At 40.0% G+C, this 23,465-nt stretch overlaps 1 long non-coding RNA gene across 1 annotated transcript; it reads left to right on the forward strand.

Moving 5' to 3' along the window:
• Positions 1 to 297: 297 nt before the first annotated feature.
• On the forward strand, positions 298 to 23,264 carry LOC124283868. The gene is made up of 3 exons (XR_006900423.1): positions 298 to 309; positions 15,038 to 15,044; positions 23,176 to 23,264. It is a non-coding gene; the product is annotated as an uncharacterized LOC124283868 (long non-coding RNA).
• The last annotated feature ends 201 nt before the right edge of the window (positions 23,265 to 23,465 follow it).

The raw sequence follows: 23,465 nt of genomic DNA on the forward strand, positions 1-23,465 counted from the left end.
AACCAGTGCAGAATTTTTAGACGAACTCATTCAACTGGATATATAAATATTTATCAGTATTATTTGATACATCTAATCACTTGTATGTTGCAACACTACGTTCCTTCTAATCCTTGCAAACACGTCTATCAAACTTTAGGGTGTTCCCATGCCTTTTTTGTTTGTAGTATATTTTCGGTTTTTCTAAAAGTATCAGACCCGTGAAGAATCGGGTTTGAATTTGTCTTCAGCAATCCATCCTTGTGGGGTGGTCAGGCTGGCTGAATTAGTTGATGCACGTCATCGTATAAATGTGCAGGTTCTCATGATGTCAATCACTGGATTGTCTGGTCCAAATGCGATTATTTACAAACATCCGTTATGCAGCTGGCTTGAAACGGCTCATTCGTAGCTACTCGCCCCTTTCCGTAACCTGGAGGAAGACTGGTACCCCTCTCGTAGCCATTTTACTGAACTTGATTCTGTCTGAGCGCAAAAGCGGAGAGAGAAAGAAATAGTCTAGTCGCCGAACTGGAATTATAAGGGCATGTAACTCTAGTTCACTTGGTAAACAAACATAGCATCCACACCAAGGAGTGAGTGAGTGAGTTTAGTTTTACGCCGCACTCAGCAATATTCCAGCTATATGGCGGCGGTCTGTAAATAATCGAGTCTGGACCAGACAACCCTGTGATCAACAGTATGAGCATCGATCTGCGCAATTGGGAACCAATGACATGTGTCAACCAAGTGAGCAAGCCTGACCAACCGATCCCGTCCACACCAAGGAAATTACCTCAACATGCTTCAATACTTTCCTGCGCCATAATGTTCATATATCCCGATTATCAAAATGCAGGAAACCCAGGAGGACTATGCAATAATTCAAATATACTTGAAGTGTCTAGGAAAAAATTATGCACGCCGAAAGGAAAATTATTTCAACTAACTATTTTGACCCAATTTCTTCTCTACATGCGCGCATTCTGATTGGCTTGGGGAACATTTCTCCCGAACATGGCTGCGAGAGGGGTACGGGTCTTCTTTCAGGTTACGGAAAGGGACGAGTAGTTACGAATGGAAGCGGCTATAGGTCTCTGCAAAGTACAAAGTTTCAGAGTGTGGCGTTACACAGTTAACAATGTTGACAAATCTAAAAGTAAAGACACAATTAAGTAGTTTCCGGAATGTGAGAGCTCCTGATTGGAGAAAGACCAAAATGTAAACTTCCCCGAGACTTACATCACGATAAATTCCCCAAAGGGGTTATTCATCAAATGTTACGAACCTGCACATCAAAGGCAAAATTCGCTGTAGGTTTATAGGGATTGAAGTCGAAAGCGATGCAAGTCATAAAGGTTATCTCCCAATTGAAAGACACCCAATTGACAGACACTGAACTAGAAGGTTAATTAGGGTAACACCTATGGGTATAATGGAACAGTCCACTGTCAGGTGAGAAGAGCCTGAAACAGGTTCGTTACTGAGAAGTTTGATTGTGGGTAAATAGAACTTTGTTGTGATTAAATAATAAATGATTTCTCTTCTCAAAATTGATTTTACTATCAATTACTATCGAATATAAAACAGGTTTGTCACTGAGAGGTTTGATTGTGTTTATTGATAGAAAAGACCCCTCCCAATAATAGCATTTATCTTACCTCACACATAAATGTCGCTTTCTGATTGGCTGAGCGCTCTTCTATTATTTTTTTTCAATGTACCCCGCTTACAAGCGAGTAACATTTCAATGTACCCCGCTGTCAATGACAACTCATTCTGTACTTCGTGGTAGTAATTATTTACCTCGAATAACATCGAATCACGTATGATGTACGGGAATTACCGATGTTTTGCGAATGCAAATAGATGGAAGGGGAGATAACTCTCAATCTGTGTTTCTTGTCAGCAAAATCTAGCGATGGCTACAATATAAGTTGTTCACTAATCACGAGGGGGGCATGGGTTGATGTTTGTTTATGTTCCTTGAGCCCGAAGGCTCAATCTAAAGATTATAACAGTTTGTGTCTTTGAGTAGTATACCATGGACATTCAAGGAAGTAATGAAAAAACATTCTCACATCCATGGCCACATTTACATGATGCGTCATATTTTAAATATTTATTCGAAATAAATCGTAATTAAGTTCACTCGTCATATATCTTATTATTGTGTGCAAAACGTATAACTTCTTTATTCCATATGAATAATATTTAGGTTCATATTTGTCTTTATTTGATTTTTATGATACAACAGTGTCGCAATTTCTAATAGCTATGCCAATGTTTTCAATATGATGATGTCGACTCCAGTTAGACCAGATGGTTAAACCGAAATGAAAATAAACTGTTTTTATATTGTTGCAATAAAAATTCAAATAACTGTCTTTTCGTCCATCTCTCAAAGTAAATAATATAGTTTCAGTTTGTTCCTGTGTTTTTATTTGGACTATTCCATTATAATGTGTAGGTAACAGGTAGTAGATAATCTGTTCACTGAACCGTAAATGTTGTCGAAACATCTTCATTCTCCGCAGGGAAATTGCTGGAATATTGTTGAAGGGGGCATAAAGTCGTACTCACTCACTCACTCACCCTATTCTTGAACTCAAAAACAAAATGTCGTATTGACCAGAATACAACTGAAATTATAAGAATCCTAATTTTGACTAAATAACACTCTTCACGATGCTGTTAAACAGTTGTCGATATCACCTCATGACCATAACGACATCTGAAGACGCCTTCAGTGTCACCTAATTGCCATAACGACACCTTAAGACGCCTCCACCTAATGACATGATAACACCCATCAGGTCTCCACACTCAATATGTTGTCAATCACAGATGAGACGTTCACGTTCTGCTCGTGTGGTTTGTGCAAACTTGACAGACTAATTTGTCAATTGCAGAATTCAAGAAATTATATTGACCCCTCGATTGAGAGCGGAAGGCCAGAGTAAGTGAGTATGGTTTTACGCCGCTTTTAGCAATATTCCAGCAATATCACTGCGGGGAACACCAGAAATGGGCTTCACACATTTTTCCCATGTGGGGAATCGAACCCGGGTCTTCGGCGTGACGAGCGAACGCGTTAACCACTAGGCTACCCCACCGCCCCGCGGAAGGTCAGACGTTGGAACGCCTCTAACGTTTATCAAAGACGTTAAAAGATGGGACTTGTTGTCACCTTGCCTGGCGATCGACATAAAGTGAGTGAGTGAGTTTAGTTATAGGTCCCTTTTACCAATATTCCAGCAATATCACGGCAGGGGACACCAGAAATGGGCTTCGCACACTGTACCCATAGGAAGAATCGAACCCGGGTCTTCGACGTGACGATGGAACGCTTTAACCACTAGGCCACCCCACAGCCTCGGCCAGCTAAAAGGGACAAAACACGGACTGGTTGATGACAAACTATACTGGGTCAGAGTGCCATGTTTAACTCCAGCATAGACTCTCAGTGGGCTATCTCTATAAAACCGACACACGTCTGGAGTAGAACACGCAAATGAATATTTGATGGTGATGCAGTTGCTTCTGGAGTTGCAGTTATGTGTCGGCGAGTTAGTCCGCCGACTCTCTTCAACAAGTAACGTTTTTGAATGATTTGCACTTTTTGCCACTTCCAATTTTCAAGTTGAACTTTTTTTTCATCCGACAGTTTTAGGAACCATCTGCTTCTCGGAAACAAAACAACATTTATCTGTGCGCAGATCTTAAATGTCAAACCTCACTTCCCATCGAGACGTATGATAGTATGTTAGCATATAGTTTGAAATATTTATACTTTAAAATACAAAAAAAAAATACAAACAATACGCTTTTGTTAATTAATTTTGAATGTATATTAACGCGAGATAAAAACACAAGAAACATTAAAAAAACAACAACAGATTTAAACACTAGATGCAGATATTGAGTGCTTGTCCAGAGCATGTGTGGAATATTTTTCGAAAACATAAAATAAAAATTAACTTACCCTTACAAAATCTTGTTCAAGGTTCAGTGAGTGAGTGAGTTTAGTTTTACACCGCACTCAGCAATATTCCAGCTATATGGCGGCGGTTTGTCAAGGTTCAGATAAAAATTGAAATGATCAAATCCTCTCAAGTTTGTCTTGAGACTGAAAGAAGGGACAACCTACATTACTCTGTCAAAGGCGTTTGGATATCCTAGTGGTTAAAGCGGTCGCTCGTCACGCCGAAGACCCGGGTTCGATTCCCCACGTGGGTACAACGTGTGAATACGATTTCTGCTGTCCCCGCCGTGATATTGCTGGAGTATTGCTAAAAACGGCGTTCAACGAAACTCACTCACACTCATCTGTCAACGCGACTCATGATTTGAGCGCTCTCTCGTCCCGCCGTGTTCGTTTCCAAGTGATTCGATGTGTAAAGCCCAGTTTTGTATTTCCACCGTGGTATAGCTCTAAAATTGCTGAAAGCGCCGTAAAATAATATTCACTCACAACAGGAAACATTGCTGATTGCGCTTAATCATAAAGTATTCAGACAGCGTTCATATTTAGTGTATCTACGGTTGGTTTGCCCGGTCCAGATTCGATCGTGATAGGCCGTCGAAGCATGCCTATATTACTGTTGACAGAAAAGTTGTGGCGGGAATTAATCACTATCCTTGTGTTATCGTCAACGTGAACGACTTCTCAGCTGATTGAGGTTCACGTTCAGCACTGAATGCGACGTCATGCACAACGATGTCTCACTTTATGGAAAATGTGTCGTATTTCCCAGCTGATGGAGTTTCACTTTAAGTATTGGCTGCTATTCCATGCACAAAGATGTCAAACCTTCCGGGAAATGTGTTGCATTGTGACGACAAAATAGACAGTTTTCGGACTGTCGGAGTCAGTCTGTGTTTGTTTTTCCAAGAGACTCGCGATTACATAACTAAATCGGTGGTTGTGTAAACACGCCCACATTTGATCGATAAATCCTCCCGCAAACTGTCCCCGTGTATTTTGGTAGCGATTTCCCCACTCTTCCAAACAATATCCTCTGTCAAAGGCAGCGTTCCCCGATGTCGGATATATTTACATGTAATGGATTACTGATGCTAGTTGTCAGTTACATAATGAGGACGAGTTTCACTCCAACACGAACACACAAAACAGGAATCAATTTCTTTTCCTCTGGTGATATACATTATACGTCGAACACGCCAGGCAGGATGCGTGAGGTCATTTGAAGGCGTCATGTTGACAAGCGATGACTATCGGTGTAATTGGTACTGATAGGTAGGTAGTTGTGGTTGCGGTCGTCGTAGCGGGAGACGTTTACAGAGGCAGTGGTCCTGCCGCAGTGGCAGTAGTGGTAATAGTAGCGATTGCTGTGATTGTCGATAGACTCGGTGGTGGTTGTATTGTAGTGTGGTGGTAGAAAAATCGTAGTGGTCATCGTGATGGTAGATGTGTATACTATCTCGGTGGGGTGTAGTAGTAGTAGCAGCAGCCGTAGTAGTAGCAGCAGCAGGAGTAGTAGTAGTAGTAGCAATAGCAGTGGTAGTAGTGTAGTAGTAGTAGTAGTAGTAGTAGTAGTAGTAGAAACAGGAGCAGCAGTAGCAGTAGTAGTAGTAGTAGTAGTAGCAGCAGTAGTTGTAGTAATTGTAGCAGTAGTAGTAGTAGTAGTAGTAGCAGTAGCAGCAGTAGTAGTAGTAGTAGTAGTAGTAGTAGTAGTAGTAGCAGTAGCAGTAGTAGTAGTAGCAGTAGCAGTAGTAGTAGTAGTAGTAGCAGCAGCAGCAGCAGTTGTAGTAGTAGTAGTAGTAGTAGTAGTAGTAGTAGTAGTAGTAGTAGTAGTAGCAGCAGTAGTAGTAGTAGTAGTAGTAGTAGTAGTAGTAGTAGCAGCAGCAGTAGTAGGGGTTAGTAGATGACAGAGAGTCACTTTTCCCTATTTAATGGTATGCGTTTGAATGGCTTGCTTTTGGATAGTGGACTGCGGATCGATTGTATGAGGCACCAGAAGCATGCGGTTGTCATGAAACATAAAGTAGTGCATCGCTGTGAAGGAGAAACAGATACAGGCTGTTATAGATGCTATATATGATTCTGTCACGTCCGAGTACCGAAACGGAACAGTCACGTGACACCTGCGTTTGGCCAACACGCAACCACGTCGTTTGGGAACTTCTTCTCCAAAACAGGCCAGTATTGTCAGATGATTCATCAAAGAGAGCGATCACCAAGGAAACCTGGCTTTATTTTTCCCTTCGCCATCTGCTTCAAGAGAACAATTCCCAGTCCTGAACTGGACCTGTTCAAGTTCAGCGACCAGCATCAGCATCCGCCTGGCGTCGCTGTTATCACTTTTGACAGTTAATATACTATATGTCAGACATCTGATCGTCTCCCGGGATACATTGCACGAATATTCCTTAACACGGTGATATAAACAGACTATTTATGCAGCTGCTTTGGGGGGACTTTCTATCTTTTTGACAACTGATGGGAGCTTTCATTACATTACAGATCATTCACAACGCCGATTCAGCACCTTCCAGACAAAATATCATAGCATAAAGACATTGCCAGACTCACCTTAGCTGACAGAGGGATGGTAAGGGGATGAACAGCCTTATCGTAATATGTATATGGAATGGATTCCCATTACAAAAAATAGGGTATCTTAAAGAGGTACATACTGTGGTCCCCTCATGATGAAGACGTTCTGTGAAGTCATTTCAGAGTGTGACAGGCAATGGTTGAATTTCTTTAACGCCACAGATTAAAATATTACGGTTTTAGTATCAGTGGTAGCATTACTTGTGGTAGAAGTAGTGGCAGTAGTGGTGGGTACATTAGTAGTAATGGTGGTGTTGGTGTTGATGGTAGTAGTAGTAGTGAGTGAGTGAGTTTAGTTGTACGCCGCTTTTAGCAGTATACCAGCAACATCACGGCTGGGGACACCAGAAACGGGTTTCACACATTGTACCTACGTGGGGAATCGAACCCGGGTCTTCGGCGTGGCGAGCGAACGCTTTAACCGCTAGGCTACCTCACCAACTCGATTCTGTCACGAAATTTTGAAGTAATGTATTTCCATATGCACGTATGATAAATAATAATATGTACATTCACTTCTCTGTGGAGATTTGGTTGCTCAGCTTGGATTGATTGGATAAGATTACGAGTTTAATAGGTGTTCGGACATCTGGGCCCATTTACACCTTGCCCATCATAAAGGTTTGCTAAGTTTTTAAAGTAGCAAAGCTGCCACACGCTTTAATATAATCAAGAATGGCATTCAGAACTTCATGGCGAACGATTCTCCCTGAACATAACAGTTCAGCCAATGAGATGCCAATATTGAGAGCTGTACGAGATTCCAACATCGCCTTAACCCCCTGGATGCCACAGGGACATATATGTCCTTCCCCTTCAACCCTCAATTTGAAGTCCAATATAAATCAAAATGTCCCACGCACACAAATACACTTCACAGTTCCGAATTCTGCGGGAAATCACCTGTTGCATGATACCATCCACTAGTATTTTAGACAAAGCTCAAGAGCTGAAAATGACCTTTCAAAATAGGCTTTATCGAAAATGTCGCCAATTTTGACACAGTACGAAATTGCGATTCACAGCGGTATTTACTGTATGTTTTGAAATGTGAAAATCGGATAATTACTGGGAGTATTGAATTTCAAAAATAACATATTCATGATCACTAATATCATTTTTACATGAAATCGCTAATGATAATTCTGAAACGTTGCCGATGAATCTAGAATCGGTTGGGATATTTTCCAAAATACAATTACACAAACGCTGTAGAGCGCTTTCCGCCATATTGGATAGTGTTAACAAAATCACGTTTCACGAAGGCCGGTATTGAGACGCATATTACATCACGTATATTTCATATTAAGCTTCGAAAAATGCATCACTGAATTGCCCATACATTTTAGAATCAAACTGCAACTGGTCTTTGTCACCAATACCCACTGTCTAGATAAAATGTGACGAAACATATTGGGTGTGAAAACGAACGCTGTGCTCGAAAGACTGCGCTTGATTGAAATGTAAACAAAGGCAAATTTCGATTTTGCACTGCGTAGCATTTTCTGTAATTTTCCAACATACACACGTCTATTCATTGCTTGCAATGGCTCAATGCCTTTGGAATATGCATGGAAAGAGTATCATAACAAGAAATAGGAAATTATGAATAGATACAATGCAACGATTTGATAATTCATAAGAATTTGTCAACGTTTCCGTGCAGCGTGACGCCATGACTGACGCAAAATCACGCAGAACGACAACTGTAATTATCAGCACTTTTGGCTTCTTCTCTTACTTACAGTGAAAATGATAAAAACATATAACAATACACAGATAGTCAGAATCATTCTGATTACCTACATGTCATATTTATGTATAAACGATCCCTGAATCAATGGAAGGGTCCTCGCAAAATCCTGTGTATCCTTGTCAGCAAAGCCGCCATTTTGTAAGAAATAGGTCATCGGTAGTGATGTCATACGTCAACATTGTTGTACATATTAGGCAATTTCATTGAGGTGAAGGTCAGTTGAACAAGAGTAAACACAATCGCCCAATCCTTCCGATTACACTGTCAGTATTATGATGTATATTTTGCGTATAGTTCAGATACTTTTTCATGAAACTGACTTCAGTATCTACATTTAGCCTTGTTCAATATCATATCATACGTGCATATAGGGTTTACGGTGTTTTATTCTTTGAAAGTTATTGATTGTTTGAATAATATTTACATAAAAAATTGACACATTTAGTGCAGTACACCATATTCTAAACCTTTACACAAGTGTTAGAAGATCAAACGTAGCCATAACTGCAATTACTTTAGTTCCTATGATGTACAATATTCCATGCATTTGGACTAATATTTCAGTTTCATATGAACAGGTTAATGAACGGCGTTTTATTTCAACCTTATAAGTAAAACTTATAATATTTAATGAAACTTATTTATATAAGTTATAAAATGTATATGCGCACATATTTCAAGGAATTGTCTTGTTCATTGCATATGTTTGTGTCGTTTTATAAACAAAACAATGATGTATGTTAATTGGCCAGGTGCGCGTTTGTCGGTAACGTTTTATGATTCACTATCACTGTTTTCGATAATACATGTCAATATAATGAGTGTCGGATTAACGAGAGCTGACTGTATATTCAATTCATATTCGATTAAAAGATATTGTGATGAGAGGATATCAAACTCTAACTATATTTATATGAAACTTGTTTAAAAATATATAAACCATGTCATGTCTTAGTTTGGACAAATCTTACATCCATATTCTAATATACTGAGTCAAAAAAGAAACTTCACAAAATGTAATTTGAAAAATAATGAATAATGTTTATCTGATGATACATCTATGTATCCGAAATGGGATCCCTATCTTTCGACTCTAGAAAAACGTTAGCAAAACCCTCTCAAACCCTTCCATTCGTCGTGCAAATGACGTTAGTGCCAAATCAGGTTTTGCACGTGCAGTCGATCACGTGATCTTTGCATCGAAGTTTTCTTCATATGCACGTGTTTGCATTAGCCTCAAGAATTGAAAAAAACACTTTTAAACCACAGTTCTAGTGGTACTTGAAATGCCACGATTGTCAAATGTGCAACGTGAACGTGCCGTTGGCATGTTGCAAGCGGGAAGATCAGTTATTGACGTCGCAAGAGCAATGGGATGCAGCCGTCGTACTGTGTATGTCTTGCGAGGTCGTCTACAAGAAACTGGCACCACTTCTGATCGCCCAAGGTCGGGTCGTCCACGTGTGACGTCACGAGCAGAAGACCGTCAAATCGTCCTACGTCACCTACGTGACAGATTTCTGCCGGCTACACGAACCAGGGCTGAGATGTTTAGAGGTCGACTGTCCTCACAGACCATTCGAAATCGGTTGCGAGCTGCCAATCTCCATTCTCGACGTCCATATCGTGGGCCAATATTGACGCCGTTTCATCAACGTCAACGTCTGCTGTGGGCCCAACGTCACCTCCGATGGACCCAGAGGGACTGGAATCGAGTCGTCTTTAGCGATGAATCCAGGTTTACCCTCAGATTCGCGGACGGCAGGCATAGAGTCTGGAGACGACGTCGTGAACGGTATGCCCAATGTTGTGTACAGGAAGTCGACAGATTCGGGGGCGGAAGTTGCATGGTGTGGGGTGCTTTCTGTGGGAACAATCGTTCCCGAATTCTGGTCATCCGTGGAAACCTCACAGCTGCTGCTTACCGCGACCAGGTGCTCACCCCATGAACTCGTTCCTTTCATGGCGGCTCATGGCCCAGGTCTACAGTTCCAGCATGATAATGCTCGGCCGCATACCGCGATGTTGACACGAAATTTCCTTCACAACGCTGGAATCAACGTCATGGACTGGCCATTGAGGTCCCCTGACCTTAATCCAATAGAGCACGTTTGGGATGCACTTGGGAGAAGGCTTCGTGGTCTTAGGAACCATCCTCAGAATTTGCAGGAACTTGGCGCTGCCTTGCAAGAGCAATGGCGCAGAATCCTCAACCACGTGTTCACAAGCATCAGGCAGTCGATGAGGAGACGGTGTTTGGCAGTGGTGAATGCGCGGGGCGGCCATACACGATATTGAACAGCGAAATTTCGCATTTTTATTCTTGTGACTTGACATTCTGTATACCCATGTTTTGGAACGGCGGTGTAGCCTAATGGAACTGATTATGGCACTGTCAGTGTATCGAGTACATCACACAGATCTCAGCAATGAAATAATAACAATTTAACCATCTTACCATCTCTTGTTCTTTTATAGTGCCCTGAAGAAAGAATGTGAAGTTTCTTTTTTGACTCAGTATATATAGTTCCTTAAATAAAAGCTATCTTTTTGCATCTTCCATTACATACTTATGAAGAAAAATAGCTACATAATCATAAACAAAGAAAATTCTTATCCTAAACAAAATATTCGGGTGTTGTGAAATATTATTTTTCATTTACGTTAAATTGATGCCAAACAGGTGCGCGTGTTGCTCACAATAACATACACAGTCAGACCGTCTAATTGTTGATATATTCAGGACACTATTTAAATGGAAAAATCAGTCATTTTATGTTTTGTCTAAAGAGTGTTTAATTCTGACATAGAAGCCGAGACCTTTCACACAATTAACCGAACTTAGGTGATATATGTACTTATCAGCATACTAATGTCGTGTTTTTCCAACGTCGAAAAATGCATAAAACAGGCAATGACGTCAACTAAAATGTATTATTTTCAGCAATTCCATTACATTTGAAGATATGGCTAGTACTCTGGTAATAAAGATGCAAAATTAGTCAAAATACATCTACACAAACAGGAGAATATGGGAATCTAAGAACTAAGTTAATATACCGGATAGGGCAATCCGAATCGCTGTTTCGTGCTTTCACATGTAGTACATTGTCATCTGTTTTTATAAATTGTGAAACTACCATAGCGTATCCGCTCACATTGGGGAACTTTGAATTGGAATAGTTTGGTTCACCGTGAACAAAAAATAACGAAAATATAGCGTCCGTATCCACAACAAATTTTCTCCATGTGGTCTGAGGTACATTGACCTAGTGTTCAGCATAACGGAGTTATGCCCCCTTATCATTATAGGTGTATGACCTCTCTGTCGTCGTTTGACGTCATAGAAGAAAATCCATTTTTGACATTTATTGCGAGTCATTTTTAATGTTAAGCGTATAACGTTATGCATAAGCACGTAAACCCAATTCATATACACTTATGTCGTTCAGATATTAAGCAGTATTTTCTTCGCTCACACTTTCCGTAAAGACGTCAAATTAAAAAAGTCGTAGCTTTAATCGGTGCGCGATAAAAAGCGGTAATATTTGCTGTTTTGCAACGCATAACAAAAGTTTGGACAATATATAGCAAGGTCTATTTCTCAAACCGCCGAGGTAGTTGCACTTATATTTATACCAACGGATAGGAAATTTAATATTCTACATTTCTGTGAAAGTTTATAGCCGTACGTAGATCCAGGACCACGCGAGCGCAATTCTCGCACAACGTTCACTTTATCAAACCGATGGAAATGTGCGCCTGAAAAAAAACTGGGCATCCAGGGGGTTAAGTTGATTTACATATCTTTGGTAATGCAGTAAATAATGAGCCACATTATCTAGCTGATTAGACACTTTACAATTTGCTGAAATATCTTTATTGATAATACTGAGATGTGCACCAAGAACACATTGCCCAAGACGAGGTCTGGTTAAAAGAACCTCTTCTTTAAGATTGTTGCGAGATACTAGTAATTTAGAAAGAAAAGGCTGAATGCCAGATGGCGTCCTTTTAAGGATGAGGCCCCTCTGTTGCCATTTTGTTAGAGCATGAATCTTACTGACGGTGCATAATTCAGCAGAAGGTGATATTGTCTCATCCTGATCTGATGCATCAAAATCTTATGCAGCTTTTGCAAATATATCAACTTTTTCATTTCCAAGAACAGAGCTTGGAGGCAACTCCTTACATATTAACTTATTACCCTTAAGATAAATTTGTCGAATTCTGATTGGTCAATAGCCAAAGCATACGAAACCATGTAGGCGGATTTACCAGGGTGTACGAACCACACCCTGCTTATCGTACACCCTTTCAAAACACGGTGTAACTAATATTACGACTGTTCAAAACATGACGTCATATCATAATGCAATGACGTCATGGTACAACAGATGACGTCATATGACTTCCGTAGTACCTGAAACCGCCTGGTATGTAGGAGCGGGGCCCCGTCTCGCGTATCTCTTTTTCTTGCCATGTCGGCGTGCGCTAAGAGAGCCGGAACCAGCTTATGTAGAATGTTGCAAGGAACAGATACGCTGCTGTTGACAGAAATATATTCAGACACAAAACAAGCTCAATTCTAGGCCGTCCAGTGCACTTACGAATTTAATCTAATTTTTTTCAGTTGTTAAAGGAAATATCGTATTACGTAAAGAAAGAAATAGTGAGTTGCTGTTTCAATAAATCAGGGAACATTCCCGTTCAACCGAAAACATTTTTTCTTTCTTTCTGAAGAAAATCGATATCAGTGAGTTCTAAGTTTTAGTGATTTCTGTTCAAATAGAATCTGGCCTGTTGTTATTAAGTTAAAGATATTCGCCACACAAACACAAAATAGCGATAGCCAGACAGGTTAAAATAGATCTTGATACTGATGATAATATGTGACGGGATGTTGTATGCCGCTGTCTTTAAATAATGCAGTCTGAACCAGACAATTTGGTGATTGGAATGGTGAGCTTCAATCTGCTGAGGTAGGATATGATGACACGTGTCAACCAAGTCAGCGAGCACAGGTTCCTAAGACCAGCTTTAGCTCTAATCTTCACGGGTGTAAGAACATAGGCAAACGGTTCATTTCTGTATGATGACTGTCTGAGAGTTCAGACATCTGATCCACCTGAACCGTCGACCATTGGCTAATTTGGAAATTGCAGACTTGCCATTTGTATTGACAATTTGATGCCCACCAAGGTGATGTGGAACAGACTGCATAAATACTGACGATACATTCGCGTATTTATAATAATATTTAAATGTTACCCGCAAATCTCAAAACACATGCTTTTGGGAATTGTGAAAAATAATGTTATTTATCTTGCCTCACACATAAATGTCGTTTCTGATTGGCTTTTCAATGTACCCCACTTACAAGCGAGTAACATTTTCTATGTACCCTGCTGGGAATGCTGAACTCATTTGGTACTTCGTTGTAGTAATTCTTTATCTCAAATAGCATTGAATCGCCTATGATGTACGGAACTTACCGATGTTTTGCGAATGTAAATCGAAGGAAGGGAGACAACTCGAAATTTGTTTTTTCTTCTCTTGTCTGGTACTCAATACTATGATCTGATACCCGTGCTTCAAACAGTTCAAAATTACCATTGAGGTGTTTGGTAAGATAAATTTATACGTTGATCACTGGTCCCTCGGGCCCATGGGTTGATGTGCCCTTGATGTTTGTTTCGGGCTCAGGGAACATAAACAAACATCGGGGGTACATCAGCCCATGTCCCCCTCGGGACCAGTGAACAACTGGTATATATATATATACTGGACAAAAATAGTTAGGGATATGTGTAAATTTTGAAATTATGAATAATGATCTATTATTCATTGACACACTGATAAAATATCAATAATAAAAGTACCAATATCCCTAACTTATTTTGTCCATTGTCCGGTATAAATATATATATATGGCATCGGTCTGTAAAAAATGGTCTGAACCAGACAATCCCGGAATAATATATTCTTGACTTGACGAAAAAGGTTACAGACAGTATTGTGTCGTTTCAGCGTAACACATTTGGGAAAGTGCGACATCTTCTTTAATTAAGGAAACTCTCATCTCCTGGGAAATCCTTGTCTGTCAATGCGAGAAAGCTCTCAACAACAGTGAGAAGCAGGCAATACTGTACTCATAAAAAGTCTAAACACCAATTTTGCGAAGGGCTTTAATGACAGCACGTGGAAAAGTAAATCCATTGTTGACGTGATATTTGCACAAATGAAAATCGTTATTCTTTTGACGTTTCATGATATGTCATGATATGCCTCCTTGGAAGATAATGATTTTGTGACTCGTTTTCCTAAATGTGTTGACGTTTATATATTATAATTGATGAGTAAACAAATAATTTGTAGAAATGAGGAACTGATATGGGCACCATGTGTACATATCGGAAAGAGGCCACAGGCCATGTTACCTGAAAGAACATTTGATAAAAATCGAAAATGGTCTGTTTGATATTAATCAACTTTAATCAATCCATTTATTCAGAAGCCATTTAAACAAGAAGAATGACAGGATGTATTTGTTTCGTTTTGAGATACTAATACGTTACGCACCAGGAAGCGTTTTCATGCACAATAAACTGTCCAGATGATTTCCGGGTTCCTATCGCATTAAGGACTTTCCCGTGAAGATCTAGGTTAAAATTGATCTTCAGCAACCATGCTTGTCGTAAGAGGCGACCAACGGGATCGAGTGGTCAGGTTCGCTGACACATGTAATCGTATCCCAATTGCGTAGATCGATGCGCATGCTGTTGATCACTGAATTGTCTGGTCCAGACTCGATTATGTACACACAGCCGTCATATAGGTGGAGTATTGTCGAGTGCGGCGTTATACAACGAGCTAGCAATCACTGGGAACTGGTTCCTTCCCATTGGATAGCAGAACACTTCTCTATCGGTTTACAGTCTGGCAAATCTGGGAATTTAGTTTGGAAATAGGTTTTATACACCAAGCATAAACCACGAGATTGTGGCAACATCAGACGACGGCTGTTTATCAATGAAAACAGCTGAAACACATAACAAATATCCATTTCCTCCAGTGCTTATACCAGACTTAATGGTAGGTATATAGTTTTCATGACATCGACAATATTTCTTATGACAGCAATATGATCAAGCGATAGTATATTTATGTCGAAGTCAAAACCCACAAATAATGATTTATATGCGTAGCCTGATCGCATTGCTGGAGCGGCACTGAAATCGACATCCTGTTGATATGACTGACAGGGGTTGTACATTACGTAATTGAATCTGGAGACGACATTGCGCCCATCAAGTGTCTGTTGACCGCAATCGACATCCCGTGAGACCGACACAATGGCTTCAGTATATGCGATGTTCAACAGTGTTGGCCCCGGGACGGCGCGGTAAAGCAAGCACGCTTCTTGCCTTTGACATGAAATGTGACTTTGCACGTGACTGATGTCTTTGTTAGCGTGTACATTTCACTGTGTAGATTTCATTATGCGATATCTGATGGCCTGAAACAAATGTTTGAAAAGAACTGAAATGGATTTAGTAATACAGATTTGCAATACCTAAGCATAGATATGGTCAATCAGTGCAAAAATGGTATTACGCTTGTTTGGAAAAAAGTAGCGTTTACAAAAGAAAAATGGCATGAGATGTAAAGTGAGTGAGTGAGTTGGGTTTTACGCAGCTTTTAGCAATATTCCAGCAATATCACGGCGGGAGACACCAGAAATGGCTTCCCACATTGTACACATGTGGGGAATCGAACCCGGGCCTTCGGCGTGACAAGCGAACGCATTTGAAAATAACTGCAATGAATTCAATAATCCAGATTTGCAATACAAAAGCGTAGATTTTGGTCAGGCAGTACTCGCATGACATTACGATTGTGTGAAAAAAATTCTTTACATATTTAAAATATTGAAATGAACTGTAAAGTGAATGAGTGAGTTGGGTTTAACGCCGCTCTTACTAATATTCCAGCAATATCACGGCAGGAGCACCAAAAATGGGCTTGACACATTGTACCCATGTGGAAAATCGAAGCGGGGCCTTTGGCGTGACGAGCGAACGCTTAAACCACTAGGGTACCCCACTGTCACTTGTTTGAAAAGAGTTGCAATGATTTTAGCAATACAGGTTTGTAATACAAAATCCTAGAACTAGTCAGTTAAAAAAAAAAAAAGTACTGTCGGAAATGCTAGAAAAATGCTTTTTAGCCTTAATATCTTTAGAAAGGTGATAAATGTATTATGTTGTCAATATATCAACTCACCTATAGTGTACCTAATTTTTATTTCGGTTGATTTAACATTCCCATGCATTTTAAGGGCAGTTTACAGGAGAGAATTTGGTACCAAAACAACAACTTATGATTTTTTCAGTTCAACAACAGAAATCTGAAATTGTTTTTACATTTATGCTAATAATACAGGTGGTGTAAAAATGTAAATTAACGTTTTTCTTAAACAAATAAATGTTGAATGTTTGTGTTACTTTACTTAATTATCGTTTCTTTATTGAAGAAATATTAATAAAAATGTTAAGTCTTGATAAATAAGTTTCCCGTCATGCATGCACATCTTTATCACAGCGTCCACTATGGCCAACTATTTGCAGACGATTGTTACAAAGGTTTATAAGTTTTTGTGTTTGAAAAAGACAGAGGTAAACCTTTCATTAGTATAGAAATGGTTTATTACAGAACTTGTAGAGCCGTTGGTATGTCTTACCAACAAGTTTACAATATTGTAAACAAATCAGACAAGACAGGGACCGCCTCAAAGGCCAAACCGGGACGTAAAACCATCCTTGACAACTTTGACAAGGGTGTACATGTACTTAGACGGGCGGTCTACAAACTTTATGAGAAGAAGAATATATATAAATTTATATTCTAAAGAAGCTACACCAGTGACTTCGTTAAAGTTTTGGCCAATGTTCACAACTAGATTAAACTGACCGAATTACATCCTTATTTTTGCAACTAAATATACTGTTGACATGCAAAACATTTATTAAAACGTTGCACATTTCTACAATCAATCGATAAAATAACACCAGTGATAGGATTCTTTCCAATGTACAGTAATTCGTATGTTTATTTCACAACAAACACACATACACAAATGATCCCTTACATAACCAATACGTATACGTACACATATATTCAACGTTTTGAAGAAAACATCTATTGAGATGACCCCTCGCCCGAGCGTGTGCTCAGGTGTCAATTTCACCTGTCGATACCGTGCATGCTGATGACGTAACACAAGCAGTTAATGTTTGTATCAAATAACGTCCCACTACCCCTTATTTTTCTAAGTTTTTGGTATTTTCATCAGTAAAAACGCATTTTAGGGCATGTCTCAAAATTTATTCCCTCGATCTACATTAAGTAGATGTTTCTTAAAGTGATTTTTGTTATTTTAGTAACTGTAATACCTCTGAATTTGAAATGTAAGTCAAAAAGCATTTTTCTAGGATTTCCGACAGTACTTTAGTGCACAAACAACTTTACGATTGTGGGAAAAATTTAGCTTTTACGAAATATTGAAATGCAGTTTAAAAGAACACTGAATCTCATATATAAAATGTATGCTGTTGCTGATTTAATTTTATTAACTTGTAAATAAACCTGACTTCGGTTTCATAATGAGATCTAACTGAAAACGTAACAGTACGTAGCTATTGCATCCGATGTTCAATCTCAGAAAGGTACTCGTAGAACTGAAAACATAGTTCTTTTCAAAGTGAGTGAGTGAGTTTAGTTTTACGCCACACTCAGCAATATTGCAGTTATATGGCGGCGGTCTGTAAATAATCGAGTCTGGACCAGACAATCCAGTGATCAGCAGCATGAGCATCGATCTGCGCAATTGGGAACCGATGACATGTGTCAACCAAGTCAGTGAGCCTGACCATCCGATCCCTTTAGTCGCCTCTTACGATAAGTCTTTTCAGAGAAGTAATCAATATCAACGAGGACAGTGTTTTCAGTGGTTCTGTTCTGGTCTGTGAAGATTCAGTGAAATATCTGTAACAGTATGGCATCAAAATAGTCCAGACCGTTATACTTGATACTGTCTCATTATACCGCGAATACTCGGGAGCATTTTCGTGAACAACCACTGTGTCTATCCGTTAACAGAATTAAAAATTTAATTTAGTTTTAAAATGGGGATTTTTTCTATTGGTTGTGGTTAGTCGATAGGCAGATCTTTCAAAAAGCGATGTGTTTAAGACAAAATATAAATTTTAACCATGTTTGGTGAGGTTTATTTCCACGTTTACAGCCATCATCCTCTTCCAAATCAAAATTGGATGGTGGCAATATATCCCGAGAGTTAATTGGGTCATAAACAAAGAAAAAAAACTGCAAATTGAAACAGGTTTTTACACGTTTCCTGATATTTTCTCACTGAAAGATAACGGTGTCCAAAATAATGGCTTTTTTTTAATTTGTTGAAATGGCAGTGTAAATTGTGAGGAATCTTTTTTGTTATAAAATGTGTTTCTTTAATCGCTCATGTTGTTGTTGAGACCTGTTTGAAATTGACTTCATGACACTAATGGTCATTGCTTTGTTTGTTTGTTGTTTAAGCCCCACTCGACAATATTCCGGCTGTATGACGGCGCTCTGTGAATAATTGATTCTGGACCAGACAATCCAATGATCAATTGCATGAGCATTATTCTACGTAAGTCGCCTCTTATGACAAACATGGATGGTAGAGAACAATTCCAACCCAGAAAGGTTAAATAAATAAAGACAGAAACTGAGAAAGAAGGAAAGGAAGGAGAGAAAGAAAGAAAGAATGAATGAATGAATGAACAAATGAATGAATGAATGAATGAATGAATGAATACATGCATGCATACATACATACATACATACATACATACATACATACATACATACATACATACATACATACATACATACATACATACATACATACATACATACATACATACATACATAAGCGTTACAGGGAATATATCGTTCGTATATCATGTAAAACCGAACTCCACTTCAAACGCCAGTCAGAAATCCTTCAAAGAAAGCAGTCGACACATTCCCGATTCAGTGGTAAATATAAGACGTCTCAACGGTCGCATCTCACATTACCTGTAGTCTGGTTTATATTTCTTCAGAAGCCCTCGGCAATAAGCAGCCTATAGAGATTCCCATAAGCCCAATATAGCCCCACTAACGCTGTATACTAACGCTTGTTACCCATCTCCCCGTCCCATGGGAACCTCACACGAGGCGGTCCTCGCCACCCAGGCGATTTGTCTTAGTTACAATCACAAGAAGACCGCGCTTTATTTCCCCCGAGTGTGTGCGAAATAAGCATAGATCTAATCACACGGCGTTCATTTTGTCGATGTGGGTTTGCTAATTGCTTTGATATGTGAACAATCCACAAGAATCGACATTGCGATGTCTCCAGCCGCTTCAAAGGGTATTCACATCGTTCTTCTAAGTCCCAAGTTTGTACGAGATGTACAAGGTAGGGTAGAATCTGTCTGGAACGTGTTGGAGGGGGATATTTGGACATTATTTGAAATAATTTACAGCCGAAGTGGTGATTACAGAGGTAGTAGCAGTTTAAGGTAATGTTTATTTAACAGGAATCGACCAGATGTGTCCGTTCTCGGAGACATAAGAATACTTGCCTTGCGAAAATGGCACTGACATCGTTTTAGTCTATTTAAACAGTTCGTGCTGATATTATATTTACTTAGATTCAGGAATGTTAAGTTAACATATACGTTTATTGATAACTTAACATCCGTGGGAATTCTGACGTGGTCTTGAAGTATTGATGATAGTCGTCAGAGGTGAGGTGGTGAGGTGAAATTTGGTTTAACGTCGTACTTCAGAATATTTCGCTCATATGACGTGTATGTGTATGTGCGGCAGCTGGTACTAGCCCAGACTGAAGCTGGTTTTATAGTGCTAGCCCACTGAGATACCATGCCGCAGTGAAGCATGAATACCCCACTCAGACACATTATACTGACTCCGAGCCGACCAGTCCTTGTTGTACCCATTAATGCCGAGCGCCAGGCAGGGACCAACAAGTACCATATTTTAACGTCTTTTGGTATGACGCGGTCGGGGATCGAACCCGCGACCTTCCGCTCTCCGGGCAGACGCTCTAACCACTACGCCACGGAGGCGGTCCGTCAGATGCGACAAATTAGACATGTTTTATTGCGTCTGTTGTTACCATCTTGAAACGAAAGCAGTAATTAATCGGAAATAAGCCCGTAAAAGTATTAAGTGAGGAACTGACAGACAACAGAGCTATGTGATATAATTAGCAACTGCGTTCTAAAATTAATTAACTTCTTAAATCAATACAAAGATAACATTCTGTCAGTGCAAAACAAAGTTCCAGTACAACTTCTCAGACAATATGATACAAAAGTAGCTTAAAGCAGTCACGACATGGATGGCAATATTGACCCCACTGTATCAATGCTGAAGTTTCCTAAACTAGGGTCAGGCTGAGTATTCAGTAGGGGTGACTATTGAAGGGGGGAAACAACTATAGCGATAGTCTACTGGATACTGAACAACATTAGAAACGCACCACCCATAAAATACGAAATATCCCCGTCAGACTGAAATGTACCCATGATATCTGAGCATCGTCGGTGCATTTTAGTGAGGTGCGTCGGTGCATTTTAGTGTGGTACGTCGGTGCATTTTAGTGTGGTGCGTCGGTGCATTTTAGTGTGGTGTGTCGGTGCATTTTAGTGTGGTAATGTTGTTCATTTTACTATTGTGATAGCGATAGCCTATTGCGGCCACCTATTGCAATACTATTGCAATAGATTTTTCTCTCCTTGAATTGTCTCATTTGAAGTCATTTCCTACTTGAATGTATAGTTTATATGAAAAAACAAAAACAAGTTGAAGTAGTTTCAGTCTCTTTTAATTACTGACAATAAACTTGAAACCCAGATCAAGTAAACAGACTGAGTTAAAACTCAATGAAGCTGCAAGTCTGCACCCAAACGTCCTGTATTTTGAGCTGCGCATTTGTCAACGGAAGTCAATTACTAAACTATCGATAGTCACACATACTATCGATGCATCGATAGGTTTTCGTTTCTGCCATCGATTAATTGCTATCGAAGACTCAACAGTTGCAATCCATCAATAGTTCGATGTATCGTTACAGCCCTAGTATTCAGGGTAAGAATGATCCCCACACAAAGGGGCGGTGGGGTAGCCTAGTGGTTAAGGCGTTCGCTCGTCACGCCGAAGACCCGGGTTCGATTCCCCACATGGGTACAATGTGTGAAGCCCATTTCTGGTGCCCCCCGCCGTGATATTGCTGGAATATTGCTAAAAGCGGCGTAAAACTAAACTCACTGCTAGGTGTGTATCGAAAGCTAATTATTGCCTCGCATCTCACAGTACATCTCAAGATACGAAAAGATCAGCAATTGTGTGGGTGAGTGAGTGAGTGAGTTTGTTTTTACGTCGCTTTTAGCAATATTCCAGCAATATCACGGCGGGGGGGGCACCAGAAATGGGCTTCACACATTGTACACATGAGGGGAATCGAACCCGGGTCTTCGGCGTGACGATCGGACGCTTTGACCACTAGGCTACCCCCAGTGCCATAGACACCTAGGAAAAAGACTCCAAAAGATTCATCAAAACCCTGGGTCATATACTGGAAAGTCCCAGAGGTTCATAGTATTCTGTAATACCTTCTTGTCTGAGAATGGCGGTGGGGTAACCTAGTGGTTACAGCGCTCGGTCGTCACGCCGATGACCTGCGTTCGATTCCCAACATGGGTACAATGTGTGAAGGCCATTTCTGGTGTCCCCCGCCGTGATATAGCTGGAATATTGCTAAAAGCGGCGTAAAACCATACTCACTCACAACAACTGTAAATAAAGCTCGTCTAGATATAGCACAGCACTGTCTTTCGCTGACTATCCACGATGCATTATACTTGGAACACTGTCGCACCATGACTAACACTGCAAGATAACACGTGCCATTGAAGGATTGGAGCAGTGCTCATCGTATCAACCATCGGTTCGTGCGGTCAAGACTTATGTTTACATTGACAGATGGAATAATGCTTAGTTTGACGTTAAACAACAAGTAAATTCATAGATAGTAACGATACAGATTTGGATTTCTGACTGATCAATCTTGCTACTGATCTACCGTCTCTGTGTTGTAGTGGATAGAGCGTCTACCTGGTCTTAGTTCTATCATGGTCGCGGTGTACCAAAATATGCTACTTGTTGTTACCCGGCCTGGAAGGTTGTTTCTGTGGGTGAAACAAGAACTGGTCGGCTTGCAGTCACGATGTTTGATTGTAGTATCCATGTTTAACTGTAGCATGGTATGTCATTGGGCTGGCTCAAAATAATTACCGCCATACATTCAGAAAAGTACAGACAGTCACGCACACTACAGTCCGTTTGATTTCATTTGAGACGGGGACGGTGGGGTAGCCTAGTGGTTAAAGCGTTCGCTCGTCACGCTGAAGACCCGGGTTCGATTTCCCACATGGGCACATTTCTGGTGTCCCCCGCCGTGATATTGCTGGAATACTGCTGAAAGCGGCGTAAAACCTAACTCACTCACTCATTCATTTGAGACCGATGAATTGCTCACTAACACAAAATTTATAATTGCAACAAAACCAAATTTTGCACAGTCGCATGAAATCGACAGACCAACTCTGATTGTAGCATGATCGAGTACACCCGAATATAAAAGTTGTTTAACAAACGATCATTACTTTGTTGTCACTTACCGATATCATTTACGAGGGGGACCGCTTTCTGGTAGAAGAGCCAGGTGTGCAAGTTGCACGTATGAAATTGATATTTCACTACATACGCTTGTTGATTACCTGGCTGTTCTACCAGCAAGTGGTCGCCCATCGTGGAAAATGGCGGTAAGTGACAACAAAATAATGATCGTTCGTTAAACAACTTTTTTATTCGGGTGTCCAAAATTATGAGACAAATCATCTGAGTTGGTCTGTCGATTTCATGTGACTGTGCAAAATTTGGTTTTGCTGCAATAATTAGATTTTGTGTTAGTGAGCAATTCATCGGTCTCAAATGAAATTAAACAGACTATAT

The sequence above is a fragment of the Haliotis rubra genome, unplaced genomic scaffold (genome assembly GCF_003918875.1).
Source record: "Haliotis rubra isolate DU_JTF1 unplaced genomic scaffold, ASM391887v1 Scf323, whole genome shotgun sequence".
Lineage (NCBI taxonomy): Eukaryota > Metazoa > Mollusca > Gastropoda > Lepetellida > Haliotidae > Haliotis > Haliotis rubra.